A 26,842-nucleotide genomic window follows, 5' to 3' on the forward strand; every position below is an offset into this window, starting at 1 on the left:
TAAGCTCCAAAATCTATAGTTAGGCATGAAGGAACTGATTGGAAACTTGCTGAAGTCAATGGAAGCCTATTGACTTTAGTGGGTTTTAGATTCAGTCCCTAAATGAGTGTCCTGATTTTCAAAGGCACCAAGCACTTTTCAGCATCAGACCAGTGATTTAGGTGCTGAACTATAGATATCCAAATCTGAACATTTTTGCCACAGCTCCCACCCCAGGCAGACATTAGGGTGTGCCAAAAAAGCCAGCATATCCTATTTCTACATTGCAATTAAAGAGCTGTCTCTAGGACCTTGCAATGTGTGAGGATCCCTGGCAGTCTACATTAAAATTAAATATCCCCTTAGCCTAAGCCCTGTGAGCCCAAGTCAGCTACCACAGGCCAGCCCCGGGTATCTAATTGTAGCATAGACATACCCTGAGTTAGAGACATATGACTTCCAGATGCTGCTGATCCTCTTCCATCTTGTTATGGTGACAACCTAGCAAGAAGTGAGTACTCAGTGGGTATCTCCTCCTTCTTCAGGTGCTGCTCAAGGAGCAGGTGGCCTTCCAGTAGCCATCAGCTGACCCACCTGCTGCTCACTGATTCACTGCTGCATTGTGCACCTCTTCTCATTGTGAGGTTTTGATCCCAAGGATGTTGGCCTAACCTGCCCCTCACATGTAGAATCTCTGTGTGGCCTAGGCTCACTTAGTCTTCTGACACTTCTGAGACTGGGTCCTGAGGTTTGGGTGATGGTTGGAATCAGCTGATTTTCCCTTAGTGAACCCGAAATCAGCCGTAAATTTTGATAGAGGAGAGTGGAAAAACATTCCGTTGATTCTCAGGGCTTCTGCACAATTCTAATGATTTTGGTACCATTCTCATTACAAAAGTGACAAAAAGAACCTAATCACACTTAGCATGGCCAGAGTCCTCGGGAAAGCATGTTACCTTAGCTGGCTAGGAGAAGTCAGTGTTTGACACCAGTGTACCAGCTCCAGTCATGCCTCTGGCACACAGAGACGTCTGCTCAGATCCAGCTGCAGGGTTGGGGCCAAAGTGAGTCACCATCTCTTTAAAAACTTAGGATGTTTGTCCTGCATCTGTGTGCAACGATGCATGTTTAAGAGCAGTGCAAAAATAATCCTATGGGGGCAAACCCGGGGCTATGGGAACCTTGATATTATCATCTCTGGATATTTTGGTGTGTTTGTGGCATTACATTCTCCATCTTGACATTTCATTGACATGATGTGGCAGGGGGCGGGGGTTAGGAGCTGCATTGCCTGACATTTTAAAAGTAGTAATGTAACCCCGCGGCCAGTTAATTCCGCTCCTTCTCTGCCCCCCTTCCCCCGCCAGTTCAAAGTAGTGTAGAAGCTGTGCATTCAAGTGGTCTGGATTGGGATTAAGACCCAGAACTCCACAGTTCTGTTTACAGCCATGCCCCTGACTTGTTGCATAAACTTAGGCAATTCCCTTCATGTTTATGCGCCTCAATTTCCCCAGCTGCAAAATGGGTATAGTAATATTTACTGATGTCACAGGGGTACTGTAAGGACTAATGCACTTAAACTGCTGTGTGCTCCTAAAGGGCTATATGCATGCAAAGTACGATAGTGCTCCCTAGATGGGAGAGGTTGAAATTCTCCCTAGAAGTGCAGTGAAACAATGTTATTCTTCATTTTGACACTCCCTGCTGTCAAACTTCCTTTAAATCACCGTGTAATCAGCTGGGAGCAAAGAAATACAAAAGCAGTAAATCCGAGATGTTTGAAGAGGAAATTAGGCTGTTCACTTTATTATTCTTGATTAACAGCAAATTATTCCCCTAACATTTACTGTTCTTTTCATTTATTTGAGAGTGATTAGATACAACTAGTGGTTAAAAACATCGGAGCTTTTTAATAATAATTTTATTTATGGTTGTAATTGCTTCTGTTGCTCCTCTGCAGTCAGACACACCTCCTCCTGACACGCACACACTTAAACAGACAGCCCCCACTGCTTTCTGTCTCACTCACACACTCACACAATATGTCTACGTGGAAGCTGGCAATGCAGACATACCTGCGGCGGCTAAAAAGAGCAGTGTCGCCAGAGCGGCGGGGGAGCTGGATGATCCTGTCCAAGACTGTAGCCCCATACTTGGGTGGCTAGCCTCTCCTGCTGCTCCTGCCACTGTTGAGCACGCTAGCTCGATCAGAATTAGCCATGGGTACGTCTATATACAGGGCCGGCTCCAAGCACCAGCGTTCCAAGCAGGTGCCTGGGGTGGCAATCTGAAAGGGGCAGCAGTCCGCGCGTCGTTAGGGTGGCATGGGTTTTTTCGCCGCGGCGGCAATTTGGCATCAGCTTGTATCTTCACAGTCCCGTGGCGGCAATTCGGCGGCAGCCCCCTTCTTCAGGCAGCAATTCGGCGCGCTGCTTGGGGTGGCAAAAAGTGTAGAGCCGGCCCTGTCTATATAAGCTGGAAATTACACCTCTGGCTCCAGACATAGCCACAGTCTCATTCAGAAGACACGCTAAAGGGCAGCTCATGGACCCACTGAAAGCAAGAGCAAAATACCCATTGACTTCAATAGGATCAAGATTTGCCTGGGTGGATGAGGTATCCACTTATCCCAACTTCCCCTTCCATTACACAGCAAAGAAACCCCCTCCCAAGGGGATGTCTGCACAGCAGTCGGGAGGCATAACTGCAGCACACACAGATGCACCCCGGCTAGCTTTGATCGCTAGGAACAGTGATGAAGCCACAGTGGCCCAGGCAAGCCAGCCTGGGAAGGAGAGTATGTATTCATGGGGCTAGGCCATGCTGCTGCCTGCACCATCACTGCTAACTAGATCGCGGCTAGCTTGGGCATGCCTGCATGTGCTGTAATCAGACCTCCCAATTGCTAGCTAGCCATACCCTTAGACAAACATCACACATGCTTTTTAGAGACACACTCCACTTCCAAAAAAACATCACTCACTAAGGGCCGGACTGTGAACCCCTGACTCCAACTGGGGAGCAGTTACATAAGTACTAAAGTAAATGGGATGAGTCATGTGAGTAACTCAGTGTTCACCAATGGGAGTGTTATTTTTTACTCCACTCGGAGGCCCGTTACGCTAGGTGCTGTACAATCATATAGCCCTTAAGATCTTAGGGCCAGATTTGTAAAGGGATTTAGGTGTTACTTGGCTGAGCAGATCAATGCCTAACCCCGAGGTTACCCATCACCTAGGGGGATTTTCAGGCCTGAGTTAGCCAGCTCCCTTCTGCATAGGCTTCCTATAAAGTGCAGGGGAATAGCTAAACCCCAAAGAAAGGGATTCTCATAAGCTTGCCAGTTGGGCAGGGAATCAGCTAACCTCACCAAGAGGAAGGTGAGACCCATACACGGCAACCTGGAAGCAAAGATGACCCAGGGCAGCTCCAAGCATGGTGGCTGGCAGAGACAAGTGCCCCAGTCAAGCTCAGCTCTGAGAAGTTGCTGTTGTTGCAAGTACAAGGACATATTGCCATCTAGTGAAATGCTGAGAGAAACCTGCGGGGTGAAGTGGGGGGAAGGAGAGGAGAGAGACTTAGGTGCCTAAGGAGCTGACCTGGTGCAACCTGACTGATAAGCCAATGATAAACAGTTCCTCTTGCTGTGGACGCTTCAGCCACAAACCCTCTCCTGGAGTTAGGCACTGAAGCCAGGTCAGCTCATGACTTGTCTCTCTGCTGACTCCCCCAAACCATCTCTCTCTCTACTCTCTCAGTCTCTCTGTCAGGCTCATCCTGCATTTCCCTGTGCCCCTGACTGGTTTGAGAGGCAGGGGGTTGTGCTGTCCCTGCTCCTATCTGTGGCCTGCATCTAGCCCCATTGCTGCGGGGTCTGGCAGGTGTTCGACCTACAAAAAGAGGCTGGATAGTCATCTGCCTTGGACAGGTTAGACACAACAAATCCTGCCACTTGGCAGGGGGTTAGACTAGATCCTTGTGATCCGTTTTAACCCTATGGTTCTGTGATTCTATACTCAGAGGACTCCTACAGGATTGAGCCCTGCTGGTGAGGTAGGGCTTGCCAGAGACCCCAAAGTGGAATTTTTAGACTATAGAGGGGGATTTGGCTTAAGCTAGGGCTTAGAGCATCTCATTACTAGTGGGGTGGGTGCAGGACTTAGGCAGATTAGAACATGCTCACTGGTGGAAACTTGAGTATCTGAGGACTCAAGCCTTTGTGGGGTTAAGTGGCAGGTTTGGAAATGTCCATGGTGCCTGAGATTACACAAAGTGAAATAGATTCAGCAGGAGAGATTGAGCAAGCTGCTCCAGAACACCCGACAGCCCAGGGGTTTGAGGCCTCACCTGTAGGGTAGAAGACCTGGGTTCCGGTCCCTGCACTGAGTCAGGCGGAGTGGGGGCTTGAACCTGGATGTCCCAAGCCTGGGTGAGTGCTCTAACCATTGGGCTATTTGGTATAAGGAGGCTACTGCCACCACCCCCACCTTGTTGGCTGTGATTAGGGGGGTGGCAAGCAGGTCAATGTGGTCTTAGGCAGCCTCTGAGAACACCTACTAAATTGGGCCCCACAGGTAAAATAGGCCTAGTTTTAGAATCCTGCAAGCGCTTAGGCATTGAGCGTATTGGCGATGTCAGGACATGGGCAGCTGTACGCATGCCCACTAGCAGAAATTTAGATGCCCAGGGGACTTTACTGACAGAAACTTAGGCACCTAGGGACTTACAGGTTTAGGTGGCAGCTGAGCAGGAGTTTTGAAGATCTAAATTTTGGTCTTAAATGCCTAAAGTTGCACGTACACATCTAAATCCCTTTGTGGATTTTGTCCAAAGTGTCTGTTGTCTCTTAGATCAAATTTTGTTCCATGTAGAATTTATTTGCTTCTAACTGCCAGTTCTGCAAATCTCCCAGGATATCAGGGTCTGTTTAGACTACATAGGCCTCCAACAGAACTTTCCTTTCCTTTGCACAAGCAACGTGCACCCCCACACACATTTTCTCCCATTTATGCTTTTCTGGACATCCCTCAGTGCAAGTTCTCCTACTTGCTTTCTGATATAAGTTTACATCAGTGGAAGCTTCATCATCATAGTGGCAAGCTAGACACCACCCACTTCCAGAGTAACACAACTGATACAAATTGTCTTTTTATTCTGGGAGTCGAACTGAGGACTTTCTGTCTTGTGCATCATTCCCAGAAAGGCTTCTGCAGCTGAAATTCTGCTCTGTGTGTACATCTGTGCAACCTCATGGTCTCCAAAGGTCTAAACGAGGAATTTCTCCCTGCAACTGGAACTCATTTAATAGTCCTGTTGACAAAAAGGATTGAATTTACAAAGAGCAGTAAAAAGCAGTGAAAATGTCTTAAAGCAAATGGTGGGCCGCTGAGGGTGCCCAGGGAGTAGATGTGTTCAATAAGAAGGTGCTAGTTTTATAGAGTCACTTTCTGGTTTAGAACCTTACTTTTAAACAAACTTAATTAAAATTCAGATCCAGTTATGGAGAGGTACAGTGCTCCCTTAACAAGCACAGCCTGGCTGGAGGCAGTGAATCTGTCTTTGTTGCTAATGATGTTTGGATTATTTTACTATAACAGATTTAAGAGATTTTGGCATACGAAACCAGACTACACGTTTTTGAAACCACTTTTTGCAGTCAGTTCTCTGTCAGGAATTCCAGCAGGCACGGACTTTTAGGCTGCGTGCATCAAGAGGGCTAAAAAACACCTAAAACTTTAGGACAATGAAATCCTCCAGGTAAGGAGTCTGGGGAGTTTAACAAAATAGTCAATTATTTTAATAGCTGGAAAACACGGTGTTTTACACTTCAGCTGCCGTAACCCAGTTTATTTTAAAAATAATAGTCTCTGACAACCAGATTAAGTGACCTGCATCTTTTCACTCTAATGAGTGTGACATACAGAAGGATAGCTTTATAACACCCTCACTCGAGATATATGATTTTTAATTGCAAAGTTGACGGCAATGCTTTTGAAAGTGAAGGATTCATAACAAAGGTTAGATCCAGGCAGAGAGAGAGCACATGCACTGGGAAAACTTCCCCTATATGTAGCTCAAACAGTTCCCCTAAAGCCTTTTTCTTTTTTAGTGAATTAAGCCCCTGTCTAATGTCCCAGATTTTATCCACTGAGTACTAAGGGGCAGAGACCATGTGAGCTTTTCCCCACAGTGCTCTGCCAGTAGGTCTCAACCCTGACCTGTGTAGACCATCTCTAGGGATGAATTAGCCTTTTTGCTACCTACGATGCACACCAGTACTGCAGTGGGCATTAAAAGGTAGGGAGGCTTCTTGGAAGACTATTGTACCTTGTCATTGTGATATAGTACAGGGATATTGCCTAATCAGCTGTCCTCATCCTCTCGCCCTCATAATCAGGGGGATGGTTCTAAGAGTGGCTGCTTGGGAGACAGAGTAGGGAGCGAATGCCTGGAGAAGGAATCCTAGGACTGGTCTGAACCCTTTGTTGAATGGAGGGAGTTCCACTTGCTTGGTGACTAAGCTTACTTGAGATAGGACCAGATTGTAAGATCCTTACACTGGATATTGAAAGGTATGTGCTGTTTAGGAAAGACAGAAATAACCACAAACGTGGTGGAGTAGCATTGCATATCAATGATGAAGTAGAATGTAAAGAAATAAGAAGCGATGGAATGGATAAGACAGAGTCCGTCTGGGCAAAAATTACATTGGGGAAGAAAACTACTAGAGCCTCCCCTGGGATGGTGCTTGGGGTGTGCTATAGACCGCCAAGATCTAATTTGGATATGGATAGAGCCCTCTGTAGTGTTTTTAATGAAGTAAATATTAATGGAAACTGTGTGATCGTGGGAGACTTTAACTTCCCAGATATAGATTGGAGGACAAGTGCTAGTAATAATAATAGGGCTCAGATTTTCCTAGATGCGATAGCTGATGGATTCCTTCATCAAGTAGTTGCTGAACCGACAAGAGAGGATGCCATTTTAGATTTGGTTTTGGTGAGTAGTGAGGACCTCATAGAAGAAATGGTTGTTGGGGACAACCTTGGTTTGAGTGATCATGAGCTAATTCAGTTAAAACTGAACGGAAGGATAAACAAAAATAAATCTGCAACTAGGGTTTTTGATTTCAAAAGGGCTGACTTTAAAAAAATAAGGAAATTAGTTAGGGAAGTGGATGGGACTGAAGAATTTATGGATCTAAAGGCAGAGGAGGCCTGGGATTACTTTAAATCAAAGCTGCAGAAGCTATTGGAAGCTTGCATCCCAAGAAAGGGGAAAAATTCATAGGCAGGAGTTGTAGACCAAGCTGGATGAGCAAGCATCTCAGAGAGGTGATTAAGAAAAAGCAGAAAGCATACAGGGAGTGGAAGATGGGAGGGATCAGCAAGGAAAGCTACCTTATTGAGGTCAGAACATGTAGGGATAAAGTGAGACACACTAAAAGTCAAGTAGAGTTGGACCTTGCAAAGGGAATTGAAACCAATAGTAAAAGGTTCTATAGCCATATAAATAAGAAGAAAACAAAGAAAGAAGTGGGACCGCTAAACACTGAGGATGGAGTGGAGGTCAAGGATAATCTAGGAAAGGCCCAATATCTAAACAGATACTTTGCCTCAGTCTTTAATAAGTCTAAAGAGGATCTTAGGGATAATGGTAGCATGACAAATGGGAATGAGGATATGGAGGTAGATATTACCATATCTGAGGTAGAAGCGAAACTTGAACAGCTTAATGGGACTAAATCGGGGGGTCCAGATAATCTTCATCCAAGAATATTAAAGGAATTGGCACATGAAATTGCAAGCCCATTACCAAGAATTTTTAATGAATCGGTAAACTCAGGGGTTGTACCGTATGATTGGAGAATTGCTAACATAGTTCCTATTTTTAAGAAAGGAAAAAAAGGTGATCCGGGTGACTATAGGCCTGTTAGTTTGACATGTGTAGTATGCAAGGTCCTGGAAAAAATTTTGAAGGAGAAAGTAGTTAAGGACATTGAGGTCAATGGTAAATGGGACAAAATACAACATGCTTTTACAAAAGGTAGATCATGCCAAACCAACCTGATCTCCTTCTTTGAGAAAGTAACAGATTTTTTAGACAAAGGAAACGCAATGGATCTAATTTACCTAGATTTCAGTAAGGCGTTTGATACCATGCCACATGGGGAATTATTAGTTAAATTGGAAAAGGTGGGGATCAATATAAAAATTGAAAGGTGGATAAAGAATTGGTTAACAGGGAGACTACAGCGGGTCCTACTGAAAGGTGAACTTTCAGGCTGGAGGGAGGTTACCAGTGGAGTTCCTCAAGGATCGGTTTTGGGACCAATCTTATTTCATCTTTTTATTAATGACCTTGGCACAAAAAGTGGGAGTGTGCTAATAAAGGTTGCGGATGATACAAAACTGGGAGGTATTGCCAATTTAGAGAGAGACCGGGAAATCATACAGGAAGATCTGGATGACCTTGTAAACTGGAGTATTAGTAATAGGATGAAATTTAATAGTGAGAAGTGTAAGGTCATGCATTTAGGGATTAATAACAAGAATTTTAGTTATAAACTGGGGACACATCAATTAGAAGTAATGGAGGAGGAGAAGGACCTTGAAATATTGGTTGATCATAGGATGACTATGAGCCGTCAATGTGATATGGCCATGAAAAAAGCTAATGTGGTCTTGGGATGCATCAGGTGAGGTATTTCCAGTAGAGATGAGGTTTTAGTACCATTATACAAGGCACTGGTGAGACCTCACCTGGAATACTGTGTGCAGTTCTGGTCTCCCAGGTTTAAGAACGATGAATTCAAACTGGAACAGGTACAGAGAAGGGCTACTAGGATGATCCGAGGAATGGAAAACCTGTCTTCTGAAAGGAGACTCAAGGAGCTTGGCTTGTTTAGCCTAACTAAAAGAAGGTTGAGGGGAGATATGATTGCTCTCTATAAATATATCAGAGGGATAAATACCGGAGAGGGAGAGGAATGATTTAAGTTCAGTACCAATGTGGACACAAGAACAAATGGATATAAACTGGTCATTGGGAAGTGTAGACTTGAAATTAGATGAAGGTTTCTAACCATCAAAGGAGTGAAGTTTTGGAATAGCCTTCCAAGGGAAGCAGTGGGGGCAAAAGATCTATCTGGCTTTAAGATTAAACTTGATAAGTTTATGGAGGAGATGGGATGATGGGATAACATGATTTTGGTAATTAATTGATCTTTAAATATTCATGGTAAATAGGTCCAATGGCCTGTGATGGGATGTTAGATGGGGTGGGATCTGAGTTACTACAGAAAATTCTTTTCTGGGTATCTGGCTGGTGAATCTTGCCCATATGCTCAGGGTATAGTTGATCACCATATTTGGGGTCAGGAAGGAATTTTCCTCCAGGGCAGATTGGAAGAGGCCCTGGAGGTTTTTCGCCTTCCTCTGTGGCATGGGGCACGGGTCACATGCTGGAGGATTCTCTGCTCCTTGAAGTCTTTAAACCATGATTTGAGGACTTGAATAGCTCAGACATAGGTGAGAGGTTTTTCGCAGGAGTGGGTGAGTGAGATTCTGTGGCCTGTGTTGTGCAGGAGGTCGGACTAGATGATCGGAATGGTCCTTTCTGACCTTAGTATCTATGAATTTGAGAGCATCTACCCAAGTAGTCCCACAGGGCAGAACTAGAAATAGAACTCTGAACTCCCAACTGCCAATGGGAACTTCAGTGGGACAACTCTCATGAGGAAGTGCTACCAGACTTGCCTATAAATACAAAGCTTTAAGGAAAAGATCTTGCTGACCAAACCTGTGGTGTATTCACTGCTGAATAACTTCATCGGCTTTCTCTAATAAACATTACCACTAGGAAACCGGTCCAGATATCTAGCCTCAAAAGTCAACAGCTAGTGTTCCCAAGGTATTCTTCAGTCCACACCAGTGCTTAATTTGTGCCAAGGCTTGCCAGGCATAGCTCCAGCACCTCTGGGCTTGCTGCATCCATTATGAATGTAAAAAAAAAAAATCGCTTGAGCCCCAGCCCCTCTTTCATTACAAATTAAACGGTGGTCCACACGTGAATTGAGCCTTGCAGTATCTGTGCCTATGTTGGAAGAAACAATCTCATTTATCTTCAGAGAGGAAATTATTTCATCCTTTTAATCCCGAAGTCAAAATGTCATCATTATCACCTCAGACTAAGCGCTTCACGTGCTCAGGTATTAAAAGTTTGGAGGAATTAGTTTTTTTAAAAGAGTGGAGGGGGAAAATAAGAGGGCATAATAGAAAAAAAGAATTCTTGGTCTTTATACTTTCATTATCTGGCTCAGCCTTCTTGGCAGCTCAACTTCAGAATATTTCATGTGTGCACATTTATGAGTTCTACATAAATTGAGCGATTAATTAAGGTGCTTATCTAAAACTTCAAGTACAGATTAAAAATAATCCCATTTGAGGATTGAATGGGAAAGACATGAAGGAGGGGGCCCTAAATCTTTCACAGGTGACTACTGAATTTGGGCGTCCTGGTGAAGTTTGATTGTCAGAAATTGCTGAGCACCCACCCTCTGGAAATCAAGCCCATTTAAGATGACTCCGGTTGGCATCCAACATCAGAAATCACAGGTGAAAATTTAGGCCAGAGTATCTGCTCCATTCTAAGGCTCTGAACCTGTAGCTGTGTGTGCAGAACAGTCAATGGAGAATCCACCACTTCCCTTGGTAGTTTGTTCCAGGGATAAATCACCCTCACTGTTAAAAATTTGAGTCTAATTTCCAATTTGACTTTTTCTGGCTACAGCTTCCAGCCATTGGTGCCTGGTCTGCCTTTCTCTGCTAGATTAAAGAGTGCTTTAGTACCTAGTATTTTCTCCCCATGAAGGTACTTAGACACTGTAATCAAGTCACCTCTGTCTTGTTTTTGATAAGCTAAACAGATTGAGTTGTGTAGGCCTTTCACTGTGCCATTTTCGCCAGTCCCTGAATCGCTTTTGGGGCTCTTTCTGCGCTCTCTTCACTTTTTCAATGTCCCTTTTAAGATGTGGACACCAGAGCTGTACACAGCATTCTAGTAGCGACCCCACCGATACTGCATACAGAGCTTAGCTCGCCTCCAGACTTGACTGCTGCAGCACACTGTACTTGAGAATGAATCCACCGACCTATCCGTGCGTGCAAAGTGCTGCAACCCACCTGCAGAGTAACAGACTTATAAGAGCACCTCACTTCAGAGCATGGATCACTGCACCCATTAACTAGCCAACAAATACAGGGGCAGCTTACTGTAGTGGCTTCGCTCTTCAAAGCTTTCAATGGGATGGGCCCTGCCTCTTTCCAGGGCTACAACTCACACCACAACCAGAAGCTACTGTGGTAGCTGTGGTCCTCAGGAATAATGGACTTTTCAGGGAAACCAGTAGGAGCTAGAGCTGGAATTCTTTTGGCAGCCGATCCATAGCTGTGGAACCTCCTTCAGTTAAGAATGGCCATAATTTGACTGACAACAGGACAAAATGCAAGACCCATGTCTTTGCTGCAGCTCCCCCAAACAACTTCCTCCTGCCCTTGGAAAGGAGGCAAGCAGAGAATACTTAAGTCCCTGTATAACCCATTGACTTGGGCCAATGTAAATTGGTAAGGGATTCATATACCACAGCAGGGAGTGTGTTAGAAATGCCTGAGTCAATGCAGAGACAGATAGATGAATGCTACTAAAGGTCACGTTTCAGAGTAGCAGCCGTGTTAATCTGTATTCGCAAAAAGAAAAGGAGGACTTGTGGCACCTTAGAGACTACCAAATTTATTTGAGCATAAGCTCACGAAAACTTATGCTCAAATAAATGTGTTAGTCTCTAAGGTGCCACAAATACTCCTTTTCTTTTTACTAAAGGTCATGAAATTATTCCGTCCTTGTCTTGCTGCCTTCCTTCACCAGTGAACTATAGAGGTTGATTCTCTATTGTGTGAAGAAATATTTCTTTATATTGGTTGCCCTCCTTTAAAATGTAGCGGTGAGAGGGGAGGGAATTATTCACAATAAAAACCAGAGGCACTGTAGATTTAACAGATGGTCTTCTCTTGTGCTTCATGAAACATTAACTGATGGCGCAGTATGTAGTAGTATCCCAGATCCCAGTGAATTTGAATGGCACAAATGCAGCTTTAATAGACAAATCTGATTTATCTTGTGGGAACCGTTAGAGGGGTTTTCTGAGCTATGCTCTGATTTCCTTTCCCAGCCAAAGGATGGGCTTGTTGTCCGAATGACATGGCTATCTGGACCCCATTCCTGGCTCTGTGTGACTAGCCGGTGGTTCATTAGCAGTAAGTGATATCGCAGGCAGGCAGAGTTGTAAGAAAAAGATCATTGTGGAGTATGTTGAGAGGCCAGGGTTACTTGTTGAGTAGAGGTTGTGAGGTAGCAAGCAGGCCCCAGCTTAAATTCCTAGGGCCACATCTAACTGGGTCCCTGCTGAAACTTGACCCTCTTTCTCCAGTTCCACTCATCACATGACAGCCAAGTTATGTAATCTGTCAGTAACTCACTTTTCCATCTGCAGGAAGCCTGCTAAACAACCAGTGGGGCCCCTGGACGATCAAGATACAAAAAGAGCACTTAAAGACAATAAAGTAATCGCAGAGAAACTAAATGAATTCTTTGTTTCAGTCTTCACAGCTGAGGATGTTAGGGAGATTCCCAAACCTGAGCCATCTTTTGTAGTTGACAAATCTGAGGAATTGTCACAGATTGAAGTGTCACTAGAGGAGATTTTGGAATTAATTGAGAAACTTAACAGTAACAAGTCACCGGGACCAGATGGCATTCACCCAAGAGCTCTGAAAGAACTCCAATGTGAAATTGTGGAACTATTAACTATGGTTTGTAACCTGTCCTTTAAATCAGCTACTGTACTCAATGACTGGAAGATAGCTAATGTAACGCCAATATTTAAGAAGGACTCTAGAGGTAATTTCGGCAATTACAGACCATTAAGTTTAATGTCAGCACCGGGCAAATTAGTTGAAACAATAGTAAAGAATAAAATTGTCAGACACATAGAAGAACATACATTGTTGCGCAAAAGTCAACATGGTTTCTGTAAAGGGAGATCACGTCTTACTAATTTATTAGTTCTTTGAGTGGGTCAACAAACATGTGGACAAGGGGGATCCAGTTGACATAGTGTACTTAGACTTCCAGAAAGCCTTTGACAAGGTCCCTCACCAAAGGCTCTTACGTAAATTAAGTTGTCATGGGATAAGAGGGAAGATCCTTTCATGGGTTGAGAACTGGTTAAAAGACAGGGAACAAAGGGTAGGAATAAATGGTAAATTTTCAGAATGGAGAGGGATAACTAGTGGTGTTCCCCAAGGGTCAGTGCTAGGACCAATCCTATTCAACTTATGCATAAATGATCTGAAGAAAGTGAGGACCCTGGACTTCAGGAAAGCAGACTTCGACTCCCTCAGGGAACGGATGGGTAGGATCCCCTGGGGGACTAACATGAAGGGGAAAGGAGTCCAGGAGAGCTGGCTGTATTTCAAGGAATCCCTGTTGAGGTTACAGGGACAGACCATCCCGATGTGTCGAAAGAATAGTAAGTATGGCAGGCAACCAGCTTGTCTTAACGGTGAAATCCTAGCAGATCTTAAGCATAAAAAAGAAGCTTACAAGAAGTGGAAGGTTGGACATATGACCAGGGAAGAGTATAAAAATATTGCTCGGGCATGTAGGAAAGAAATTAGGAGGGCCAAATCGCACCTGGAGCTGCAGCTAGCGAGAGATGTTAAGAGTAACAAGAAGGGTTTCTTCAGGTATGTTGGCAACAAGAAGAAAGCCAAGGAAAGTGTGGGCCCCTTAATGAATGAGGGAGGCAACCTAGTGACGGAGGATGTGGAAAAAGCTAATGTACTCAATGCTTTTTTTGCCTCTGTCTTCACGAACAAGGTCAGCTCCCAGACTGCTGTGCTGGGCATCACAACATGGGGAATAGAAGGCCAGCCCTCTCTGGAGAAAGAGGTGGTTAGGGACTATTTAGAAAAACTGGACGTGCACAAGTCCATGGGGCCAGATGAGTTGCATCCGAGAGTGCTAAAGGAACTGGCGGCTGTGATTGCAGAGCCATTGGCCATTATCTTTGAAAACTCGTGGCGAACGGGCAAAGTCCCAGATGACTAGAAAAAGGCTAATGTAGTGCCAATCTTTAAAAAAGGGAAGAAGGAGGATCCTGGGAACTACAGGCCAGTAAGCCTCACTTCAGTCCCTGGAAAAATCATGGAGCAGGTCCTCAAAGAATCAATCCTGAAGCACTTACATGAGAGGAAAGTGATCAGGAACAGTCAGCATGGATTCACCAAGGGAAGGTCATGCCTGACTAATCTAATTGCCTTCTATGATGAGATTACTGGTTCTGTGGATGAAGGGAAAGCAGTGGATGTATTGTATCTTGACTTTAGCAAAGCTTTTGACACGGTCTCCCACAGTATCCTTGTCAGCAAGTTAAGGAAGTATGGGCTGGATGAATGCACTATAAGGTGGGTAGAAAGTTGGCTAGATTGTCGGGCTCAACAGGTAGTGATCAATGGCTCTATGTCTAGTTGGCAGCCGGTGTCAAGTGGAGTGCCCCAAGGGTCGGTCCTGGGGCCGGTTTTGTTCAATATCTTCATAAATGATCTGGAGGATGGTGTGGATTGCACTCTCAGCAAATTTGCGGATGATACTAAACTGGGAGGAGTGGTAGATACACTGGAGGGCAGGGATAGGATACAGAGGGACCTAGACAAATTGGAGGATTGGGCCAAAAGAAATCTGATGAGGTTCAATAAGGATAAGTGCAGGGTCCTGCACTTCGGACGGAAGAACCCAATGCACAGCTACAGACTAGGGACCGAATGGCTAGGCAGCAGTTCTGCGGAAAAGGACCTAGGGGTGACAGTGGACGAGAAGCTGGATATGAGCCAGCAGTGTGCCCTTGTTGCCAAGAAGGCCAATGGCATTTTGGGATATATAAGTAGGGGCATAGCGAGCAGATCGAGGGATGTGATCGTCCCCCTCTATTCGACATTGGTGAGGTCTCATCTGGAGTACTGTGTCCAGTTTTGGGCCCCACACTACAAGAAGGATGTGGATAAATTGGAGAGAGTCCAGCGAAGGGCAACAAGAATGATGAGGGGTCTGGAACACATGAGTTATGAGGAGAGGCTGAGGGAACTGGGATTGTTTAGTCTGCAGAAGAGAAGAATGAGGGGGGATTTGATAGCTGCTTTCAACTACCTGAGAGGTAGTTCCAGAGAGGATGGTTCTAGACTATTCTCAGTGGTGGAAGAGGACAGAACAAGGAGTAATGGTCTCAAGTTGCAGTGCGGGAGATTTAGGCTGGATATTAGGAAAAACTTTTTCACTAGAAGGGTGGTGAAACACTGGAATGCGTTGCCTAGGGAGGTGGTGGAATCTCCTTCCTTAGAAGTTTTCAAGGTAAGGCTTGACAAAGCCCTTGCTGGGATGATTTAATTAGGTATGGGTCCTGCTTTTGAGCAGGGGGTTGGACTAGATGACCTCCTGAGGTCCCTTCCAATCCTGATATTCTATGATTCTATGATAGGTGGCAAAGTTTGTAGATGATACTAAACTGCTGAGGTAGTTAAGACCAAAGCAGACTGTGAAGAACTTCAAAAAGGTCTCACAAAATAAGTGATTCGGCAACAAAATGGCATATGAAATTTAATGTGGATAAATGTAAAGTAATGCACATTGGAAAAAATAACCCCAACTATACATACAATATGATGTGGGCTAATTTAGCTATAACTAATCAGGAGAAAGATCATGGAGTCATCATGGATAGTTTTCTGAAGACATCCATGCAGTGTGGAGCAGCAATCATAAAGCAAATGGGATGTTAGGAATCATTAAAAAAGAATAAGACAGAGAATATCTTATTGCCCTTATAAATCCATGGTACGCCCACATCTTGAATACTGTGTAAAGATGTGGCCCCCTTAGCTCAAAAATGATATACTGGCATTAGAAAAGGTTCAGAAAAGGGCAACTAAAATGATTAGGGTTTTGGAATGGGTCCCATATGAGGAGACATTAAAGAGGCTAGGCCTTTTCATCTTGGAAAAGAGGAGACTAAGGGGAGGGTATGATAGAGGTCTATAAAATCATGAGTGATGTGGAGAAAGTGAATAAGGAAAAGTTATTTACTTGTTCCCATAATATAAGAACTAGGGGCCACCCAAATGAAATTAATGGGTTGCAGGTTTAAAACAAATAAAAGGAAGTTCTTCTTCACTCAGCACACAGTCAACCTGTGGAACTCCTTGCCTGAGGAGGTTGTGAAGGCTAGGACTATAACAGGGTTTAAAAGAGAACAGGATAAATTCATGAGGAGGTTAAGTCCATTAATGGCTATTAGCCACGATGGGTAAGGAATGGTGTCCCTAGCCTCTGCTTTTCAGGTGGTGGAGATGGATGGAAGGAGAGAGATCACTAGATCATTACCTGTTAGGTTCACTCCCTCTGGGGCACCTGGCATTGGCCACTGTTGGTAGACAGGATACTGGGCTGGATGGACCTTCAGTCTGACCCAGTATGGCCATTCTTATGACCATAAAGTAAACCTCATCTACCTCTCAAGAATGGGAGGCTGAATTCATTATAACCCCCCTGCATGGAAGGTACAATAGAGATGCACTGTATTGCTGGTGACAGATACATGCTGAGGTCTGGTCCCCGGGTTTCTGGTAATAGGTATGCATTAACTGGTTAGGAAGTTTTGCCTGCAGCAGGCCATTTCTCCATCTTTGTGTAGCATTGCTTTTTCCTGCTCTCTTAGGTACTCATATGCCCCCCACTACTGTAATATGCAAGTGCCTCACAGTCATTTGTGCATGTGTCCTGCTTAGGGTTACCAACTTTGAAATACAAAAAAATAGCAACTCCCCCCCCCCCACCGCCACATAAGGCAAACCTGCTGCAATCCCAACCACAAGACAACTCTGAAACCACCACCACCCTGAACAGCTACTCACAGTATCTAGAGAGAGAAAACATTATAGGTAAGATTGATAACATCATTAAAACAAATGCTAGTTTGTTATCATCAGCACATTTTGCCAGCTAGTCTTTGTAGTCTCTTTTGTTTAGCCACTTGTCATTGAATGTGTAGTTTCTAATGAAAGCTTTCCCCCCCCCCCAGCGGTGTAGTAGGATCACTCACACCATCACCCTGATCTTCCATTATCTAATATGCCTCGCACTTCTCCTCACTCATGCATGACAAGCCTTTCACACACACGCACGCGTGTTGGTGGGCAAACAGCTGCTGTATTTTCATAGAATCATAGACTATCAGGGTTGGAAGGGACCTCAGGAGGTCATCTAGTCCAACCCCCTGCTCAAAGCAGGACCAATCCCCAACTAAATCATCCCAGCCAGGGTTTTGTCAAGCCTGACAGTAAAAACTTCTAAGGAAGGAGATTCCACCACCTCCCTAGGTAACGCATTCCAATGTTTCACCACCCTCCTAATGAAAAAGTTTTTCCCAATATCCAACCTAAACATCCTCCACTGCAACTTGAGACCAGTAGTCCTTGTTCTGTCATCTGCTACCACTGAGAACAGTTGAGATCCATCCTCTTTGGAAACCCCTTTCACGTAGTTGAAAGCAGCTATCAAATCCCCCTTCATTCTTCTCTTCCACAGACTAAACAATCCCAGTTCCCTCAGCCTCTCCTCAAAAGTCATGTGCCCCAGCCTCCTAATTATTTTTGTTGCCCTCCACTGCACGTTTTCCAATTTCTCCACATCCTTCTTATAGTGCAGGGCCCAAAACTGGACACAGTACTCCAGATGAGGCCTCACCAATGTCGAATAGAGGGGAATGATCACTTCCCTCGATCTGCTGGCAATGCCCCTCCTTATACATCCCAAAATGCCATTGGCCTTCTTGGCAACAAGGGCACACTGTTGACTCATATCCAGCTTCTCGTCCACTGTAACCCCTAGGTCCTTTTCTGCAGAGCTGCTGCCGAGCCATTCGGTCCCTAGTCTGTAGCGGTGCATGGGATTCTTCCATCAGAAGTGCAGGACTCTGCACTTATACTTGTTGAACCTCATCAGATTTCTTTTGGCCCAATCCTCTAATTTGTCTAGGGCCCTCTGTATCCTATCTCTGCCCTCCAGCGTATCTACCACTCCTCCCAGTTTAGTGTCCTCTGCAAACTTACTGAGGATGCAAGCCACACCATCCTCCAGATCATATATGAAGATACTGAACAAAACCGGCCCGAGGGCTCAAATACAGCACCACTGGGGCACTCCACTTGATACTGGCTGCCAACTAGACATGGAGCCATTGATCACTACCCGTTGAGCCCGACAATCTAGCCCAACTTTCTACCCACCTTATAGTCCATTCATCCAGCCCGTACTACTTTAACTTGCTGGCAAGAATACTGTGGGAGACCGTGTCAAAAGTTTTGCTAAAGTCAAGGAACAATACGTCCACTGCTTTCCCCTCATCCACAGAGCCAGTTATCTCATCATCGAAGGCAATTAGATTCGTCAGGCATGACTTGCCCTTGGTGAATCCATGCTGACTGTTCCTGATCACTTTCCTCTCGTCTAAGTGCTTCAGAATTGATTCATTGAGGACCTGCTCCATGATTTTTCCAGGGACTGAGGTGAGTCTGACTGGCCTGTAGCTCCCAGGATCGTCCTTCCCTTTTTTAAAGATGGGCACTACATTAGCCTTTTTCCAGTCATCCAGGACCTTCCCCGATCGCCATGAGTTTTCAAAGATAATGGCCAATGGATCTGCAATCACATCCGCCAACTCCTTTGGCACTCTCAGATGCAGCGCATCTGGCCCCATGGACTTGTGCTCGTCCAGCTTTTCTAAATAGTCCCGAACCACTTCTTTCTCCACATTTTCAGCAGTTTTGATCTGTTACCACTTAAACTGCAGAAGTGGGAACACTGTAGCATTTTTAGCTGGACAGAGAAACTTTTGACATTAAGTATCCCAGTGTATTGTGATAATCATGCAAATCTTTAGACCCATTGGGAAAAAAATGGCAGATTACATTATTTTTCTGGCAACTGGCAAATCCATAAAAAAATCCAGCTACACCGGTCAAATACCAGGCAGGTGGTAACTGTAGTCCTGTTTGGAAGTGAAGTGCTCTTATCCTCATTTTAGCAGTTGGGGATCTGAGGCTAAGTGACTTGCCTTAGTTCATGCAAGAAAATTGTGGCAGAGCAGGGACTCAAACTCAGGTCTCTACCCACTGGATCATGTGCATTGCTAGATGTAGGGTCCACTCTCTGTCATGCCAGATCTGGCACAGTAATTCACTCTCCATTGTAATAGTTACTATATGTATCTTCCCCAAAGGTTTGAGTGCTAGTCACTGAGCAGTGTTAATGTTAATCAGCCATTAGACTTGCTGTAGGGCTGGGGGGCTCTCTGAAGAAAGGGAGAGGTTTGATGGATAATTTTAGACTGACTCAGAAAGGAACTACAGCACCTCAGGTTATGGGACTGCCACATCTCATAAGTTAAACTGTTTCGTTTGGGGAGGACAGTCCCAAAAGAAAACCCACAGGGAGTGGCGTGTGCTGGTGATTCAATAAATGGCAGTGGTCCCTCTATGCTAATGATGCAATGGTGCTGTATTTCACATAGGATGGAAACCTTCTGAACTCTTGTCCCTTTCACTTTTCTTCCCTAGTGTCAGAGCCAAAATCCACCTAGAGTAGCTCATTCTACCTATCCAAAATTCCTCTCTCTCTCTTTCATACAAAGCGGGTATCTCTCTTCACTTCCTGTCCTAAACTCTTGAGTTGTTTCTGTGCATTGTTTAACAGCTGCTGTGTTCCACTTCAGAGGCTATTTCATGTTAGGGATGAGTTGGTGACACATCCGACCTGAGACTGAGTATTGCCACATCAGGCTGTGGAGTGATTGGCTCTCACACCGTCGCTGATGCTAGCTCTGACTTACTTTGGTAGTCTCTCCTGGGATGCTGGAGGGACAGAGAGTAGGAGACCATGGTCATGATTATACCCTTTCAATCCCCATTACCAATTGATGTTGCTGGGGAACGGATTATGAAAATGGAGGAGAATTTAAAGCCTTTTTTGCCATGGTCTGCCTGCTCTACCATTGGCTTCAGCAGGGGGCAAGATCAGGGCCTTCCAATAGAAGTGATCCAGAAAGCTAGATCATGTGGCCATCACTCCCTGGAGGAGGTTTGCCACACTGGGCTCCAAATCCCACACAGAGAGCCATGCCCTCTCTTGAACTCTAGCAGCAAAGAGCTGAGAGCTGCCATCTGGTAGACCGCAGCTTGTGTCCCCTGATCCACACTGAGAGGAGGGGTGCCTGGAGCAATTAATTTTTATTTTGATTATAAAAGCTGTTTTGTTTCATGGCCAGATGACAAAAGGCACTTAAAACCTGGGCTTTGTTAGGAAATGTTTCTCAGCAGACATGGATCTGCTAGGTTTAGACAATGGGCTGGCCACCTGCTTGTACTTAACATCCTATAGAAATTAAAGAGCCAGTTCCAACCATCATGACTATACTTTGGAACCTGAGAAATATGGCAAATGGCTAATATGAAAAATGGCCCGTGTCTTGTTCCATGAGCTATGCTGCAATCTGTGAGCAAGGAGAGAAGTGTAAACTAACCCAGGATAAAGGAGCAAAGAAACTACCTGACTTATGAATTCTCCTAGCACTTATCGCTTAAAACATTTTCTGATCCATAAAGTTAATAACAAATATATTACCCAGGAACAGCTTCAGCACTTGAGATAAAACTTCACAGCTTTGGAAAAGGAAAGAGAGAGGGGAAAAAATTCGCTCTCGCAGACCATTAATGTGGGGGTTTTTTTTGTTGCAATTAAATAAATTGAACGTAACGAAATTTCTTCGTGTCAGAATCGCAAGGCTGTGTGCAGTTCTGCTGCCCTGGGTGTGGGAATAAGGGGTCCCTGGGGCATTCGCAACTATCCCAGACTCTCCTCGGAACCAGGAACTGTCAAATTGTCCCCCTTTGCTTGTCCTTACTGCAACAGCTAGCTCCACTCCAGCTGTGGGCCACGCTGCGAAACAACACTCAAGCTAGGTAGAGTGACTTGATGAGCAGCCCAGGAGTTGTAACTTGAGCTGCTGCATCCCCTTGCATTACAAGATGGAGGACATGTCTGCACTGTAAGGAGAGGTGTGACTGCAGCTTGAGCTGACATTCCAGAGCTAGCTTTAGTCTAGCTAGCTTGGGCCCCAGAGCAGTGAAGCCACAGCAGCAGGCACTTCCGCATAGGCTAGCGCAGAGGTGGGCAAAACATCTGGCCCGCGAGACCATCCTGCCCGGCTCCTGAGCTCCTGGCCCAGGAGGCTAGCCCCCAGCCCCTCCCCCGCAGCCATGCGGGCAGCGCTCTGGGCGGTGGGGCTGCGTGCTCCCGCAGGGCAGCCCAGCAGCGTGTCTGGCTTTGGCCAGGCGGCGCAGCTGCCAGACATGCTGCTCTGAGCAGCATGGTAAGGGGATGGGGCATTGGATAAGGGGCAGGGAGTCCCAGGGGGCAGTCAGGGGACAGGGAACAGGGGGCAGTTGGATGGGGCAGAGGTTCTGGGGGGGCAGTCAGGAGACAGGGAGCGGTTGGATAGGTGTGGGAGTCCTGGGGGGGCCTATCAGGGGGTGGGGGTGTGGATAGGAGTCGGGGCAGTCAGGGGACAGGGTGCCGGGGGGGGCTTGGATAGGGGGTGGGGTCTCGGGGGGCAGTTAGGGGCACGGGCTCCCGGGAGGGGATGGTCAGGGGACAAGGAGCAGCGGGGGTTGGATGGGTCAGGGGTTCTGAGGTGGGCAGTCAGGGGGTGAAAAGTGGGACAGGGCGGATAGGGGACGGGGGCCAGGCTGTTTGGGGAGGCACAGCCTTCCCTACCCAGCCCTCCACAGAGTTTTGGAACCCCGATGTGGCCCTTGGGCCAAAAAGTTTGCCCACCCCTGGGCTAGCGGCTAGTCTCACAAGTCATTACCCAGGGTTCTGGGCAGGTACGCTGCTGCAGGTTCTCTCCTCAAGTACTCAGGGTAGCTGAGGTGTGTCTGCTCCAGCTACAATCACACACAGTGACTGATGTCTAGACATCCCCTAGGTGTCAGTTGCACTTGAGCGTCAGTCCCCACACACCCACCCAGTGGGCCAGCTAGCTCAAGTTTAAATCGCCACTTAACTTGCACTAGAGAATTGTGTGTGCAGAGTGGGGGTCAGGTTAGGGGTAACACTCGAGGTGTAGTTTGAGCTCACACTGCAGTGAAGACAAGCCCTGGAGAGGTTTGCAGAGGGGTTTGAAATAACACCCAAAGCAGCTTTGGATCCACACAGATGCATCCTTGATTTCTGCACAAGCCTGTTGTCTTCAGGAGGCTCTGTGTAGGTATGGGGGGTCCTCCCACAATGCATTCCTGCTCAAGCTGATGGGAGGCCGGGTGTGCTCCTTCAGAGCGGGTTGCAGGATTTGAGCCCAGATCTGGCTGGACAGTTGAGCTGGGCAAATAGCAAGAATGATTTTTTTGTGGCTAACTACAAACCAAATTTCCATCCAACTATGGTCACACCCTTTCATGATCATCTTGGTGTGATGTTCTCCCTCCCCCCCCGTGCAGAGAGCCATCCCAAACCCCATGCATCACTTGAATGTGATAAAAGAAAAGTCCTTTTAACTCTCACCCCATCCTTTGCTATTACAAGTATTCATTCTTGTAGTCGAGGCCTCAAGCAAAACCAGCCTCAAATGACCCAGAAACAACAAGGTTTAAGACCCAAATCCTCTCATCTTAGCTCCTTCTAATTCCACAAGCTGCCCCCAACTTCACCCCAAGAAAATCAAAGGACATAGGGTCTTGATGATGATTTTTATTTCAATTCCTCTGGAAGTAGATCCAATGCTGTGTGAGTAAGGTAACCAAGCACACCTCATAGTTAAAGCGTAGTGAATGCACATCACAAATCTCACTCTCGAGCAATCAATGGACTGACATTGATTTGCACCAAACATTATTTGAATTACTTGCAGAGTGATAGCACCCACAAATACTATTGAACTTGGTGGTGTACAAACACATGGTCCCTGGTCCAAAGAGCTTAAGAAAAAATGCAATAAGCTACCGTGACACAAGAACAGGAAGAGATGATGATAACAGTAATGATATCACAGTTACATAGGACTGCAGTGCTAAGAGCACACAGTTATATAGGATAGCAGGGCAAATGATTGAAATAGTCTGTTTGGAAGTGGTTGGCTATGAAAATTGATCTGTTATTGTGGGCTCCTTATACTGTGCTGTATACACTAGTTTGCAGCATTGCTAATGGAAATTTTTCCTCTTCAAAAAACAAAAACAAAAAGGGTGACTTTATTTAAACAGACACAATATTTATCTGGAGTTTAACAGATAGAGGATTAAAAAATAGATCCAATTTCCCAACCAACTGTCCCATTTTTTAATTGAATCCATATTGTATAGCTAGACTTTTTAATTACTTTCCCATTATTTAATGAGTGGCTGCAGTCCACAGCAAGCAGAGATTTCCCCTGAGATTGTTCCAGCTTCCCTACTGGTTATACTAGAAAGGCTGGCTCTAGCGTCTAACTCAAAGGCTGAGCATCAAACAACATAAAAGCCTGTTCCTGACAATGAAGCCTGCAGAAGCAAAGGGCTTGTATCATTACAGCTATGGCTGGCCCAGCAGCACTTCCACAGGCTCAGCCTGGTCAGAGGGAAAGAAGTCTCAGAGTATGCTGGAACTTCCAGGCCAGTCTTTGGCTGCAGACTTCCTTCTCTCTGACCAGAGACTCATTCCTGTAAAAGGAAAATATTCAAAAGCTGGTTTGGCCAAACCATTCAGATGTTCCGCTTTTTACCCACTTATTGCTGTGACCTCCTTGCTATCAATGATGGCCAATGAGGAGCTTTGATGCTTCTCCCAATGACCAAAACACCTGTGGATTTCAGGGGAAGTAGGATTGGGCCTTAAGAAGCCAGAGCCCTGTTTATAGTAGGCCTTATCCTGTGAGGTGCGAAGCTTCTTCAAATCAGATTGGCCTCATTGGGAGCATGATCGGGGTGTGAGGTGCCAGAGCCCTTTCCATACAGGACCCACTGTGATGCACTCAACATAAGGATCTAGACAAAGATTTCAAACAGCCAGACTGTGTTGGTGGGCAGGGGAGAGGAGATGCTCTAATTTAGTGGGTCCCACTAAAAAGATGAAGTCCATCTGCACAGTTCAAATGCTGGTTCAGATTTCAAATAGACATCAGAGAAGACTGAAATCAGGTTTGCTTGGCGTTTTTTTTAATACAGGCTTTTTGTTGGCTCTCACCTCCATAGTATCTGAGCCCATTGCATACATGAATTAATTAACCCTTGGAGGTAGGGAAGGATTGATATCCATTTGATATAGAGGAAACTGAGGCACAAGGAGACTCCCTTGGTCACAAGGGAAGTTCATGGCAGAGCTAGGACTAGAACCCCCATCTCTCGACTCCTGCTCCAGAGCCTTCGTGAGAATCCAGTCCAATCTTTGGTCTGTCTTTTCTCTGGGTATACACACGCACACTAAACTATGTCTTTGATACTCAACACTGAGCTTTTGTCTGGAAATCTGACACAGTGGGAGCTCAAGTTTACCACTTGCTTGGTTTCACTTGTCATTTGCAGATTTAGAATAGGCTATAACAATTGGCAAATGTTGAAATTTCAAGTTTACTTATAGGCTCCATTAAGCTCTCCTTGTCTATTTCGAGAACGATAAGGTAAAAGCTATAAGACTTTTACATTTCTTTATTATGCCTTGATGTTTATTGCTACAGGACAGCCAAAAAAATCCCACTCCTGAAATGCTTCTATCTCCGAAAAGCCCTCTGGCCTATTAGTTACATTACAATTAGCCAGGCCATCTTAACTGTGAATCATTGTCTAAACACAGGCTAAAAAGAATTAATCGACAATGCACAAGCCTAGGGAAATTAAATCCACCAGTAAAATTAAAATCAAAGCTGAGGCATCTGTACTCAAAATGGGAGAACAGAGGAGAAAAGGAGGAAGTGAAAGGGGAAGAAAGGGGGAGAGAGAAGCAAATAGGTAGCAGCCCAGAAAATGAAAGAACTGTAGAAACCAGGACAAGAGCAAGAGTGCAAGAAAGATAAATAAAATACAGAAGGATAAAAAACAGAACGAGAGGTGCAGGTGGGAGAGACGGAGAGAAGCTCTGAAGGAATATAGATGCAAGAAACAACAGGTGGAAATAAGGATGGTAACGGGAGGAAGTGTAAATAACTGATTTCAAATTATCCACTGGGCAAAGCAGGATTCTGTGTTTATGAGCTAACTCCTGCCTCCCGTACTCAGTCCATTGACGGCAATAGGAGATTTGCTGAAGTGAAGATTGAGGGCTCAGTTGTGGTGCTTCACCCACAGCCAGGGTTGCACCGTACCAGCCGAAGATCTGAGAACCATTGTGGCTCAGGTAGCGCAATTCTCAAGGATGCCTCAGTCACACCCTTGTGCACTGGGCTAGCTCTGCCATGACCTTCCCTGCCCCCAGTGGGCTGTGAAACATGAGGACTCTGTCCAGCCCATATGCAGGAGAACAATAGATTGGGCAGGTTCCTTGCGTCCTCTGGCCCAGGAATAACCAAGCCCTGATCTAGGCTGCAGTGCCACAAATCACTGACCTTAAGCATGTCCTTAAGTTCCATTGAGGTCAATGGGACTTAAGCGCTTCTTTAAAGTTAAGTACGTGATTAAGGGTATGTCTACACTACGAAATTAGGTTGAATTTATAGAAGTTGGTTTTTTAGAAATCGTTTTTTATATAGTCGATTGTGTGTGTCCCCACACAAAATGCTCTAAGTGCGTTAACTTGGCCTCCACAGTACTGAGGCTAGCGTCGACTTTCGGAGCGTTGCACTGTGGGTAGCTATCCCACAGTTCCTGCAGTCTCCGCTGCCCATTGGAATTCTGGGTTGAGATCCCAATGCCTGATGGGGCAAAAAACATTGTTGCGGCTGGTTCTGGGTACATATCATCAGGCCCTCCCTCCGTGAAAGCAACGGCAGACAATCGTTTCGCACCTTTTTTCCTGAGTTACCTGTGCAGACGCCATACCACGGCAAGCATGGAGCCCGCTCAGCTCACTGTCACTGTATGTCTCTGGGTTCTGGCAGACGCGGTTCTGCATTGCTACACAGCAGCAGCAACCCATTGCCTTGTGGAAGCAGATAGTGCAATAGGGCTGAAAACCATCATCATCGTGTTCGAGGTGCTCCTGGCCACCTTGGTAAGGCCGGTCAGGAGCGCCTGGGCAGATATGGGTGCAGGGACTAAATTAGGAGTGACTCGACCGGTCATTCTCCTTAGTTCCTGCAAGCAGTCCTATTGTACCATCTTATGGTCAGCAGGCAGGAGATGAGGATGGCTAGCAGTCCTATTGCACCATCTTCTGCCAGCCAAAGATGTAAAAGATAGATGGAGTGGATCAAAACAAGAAATAGACCAGGTTTGTTTTGTATTCATTTTCCATGAAATCATAGAATCATAGAATATCAGGGTTGGAAGGGACCTCAGGAGGTCATCTAGTCCAACCCCCTGCTCAAAGCAGGACAAATCCCCAACTAAATCATCACAGCCAGGGCTTTGTCAAGCCTGACTTTAAAAATATCTAAGGAAGGAGATTCCACCACCTCCCTAGGTAACGCATTCCAGTGTTTCACCACCCTCTTAGTGAAAAAGTTTTTCCTAATATCCAGCCTAAACCTCCCACACTGCAACTTGAGACCATTACTCCTCGTTCTGTCCTC

Source organism: Lepidochelys kempii, chromosome 7, assembly GCF_965140265.1.
Source record: "Lepidochelys kempii isolate rLepKem1 chromosome 7, rLepKem1.hap2, whole genome shotgun sequence".
Lineage (NCBI taxonomy): Eukaryota > Metazoa > Chordata > Testudines > Cheloniidae > Lepidochelys > Lepidochelys kempii.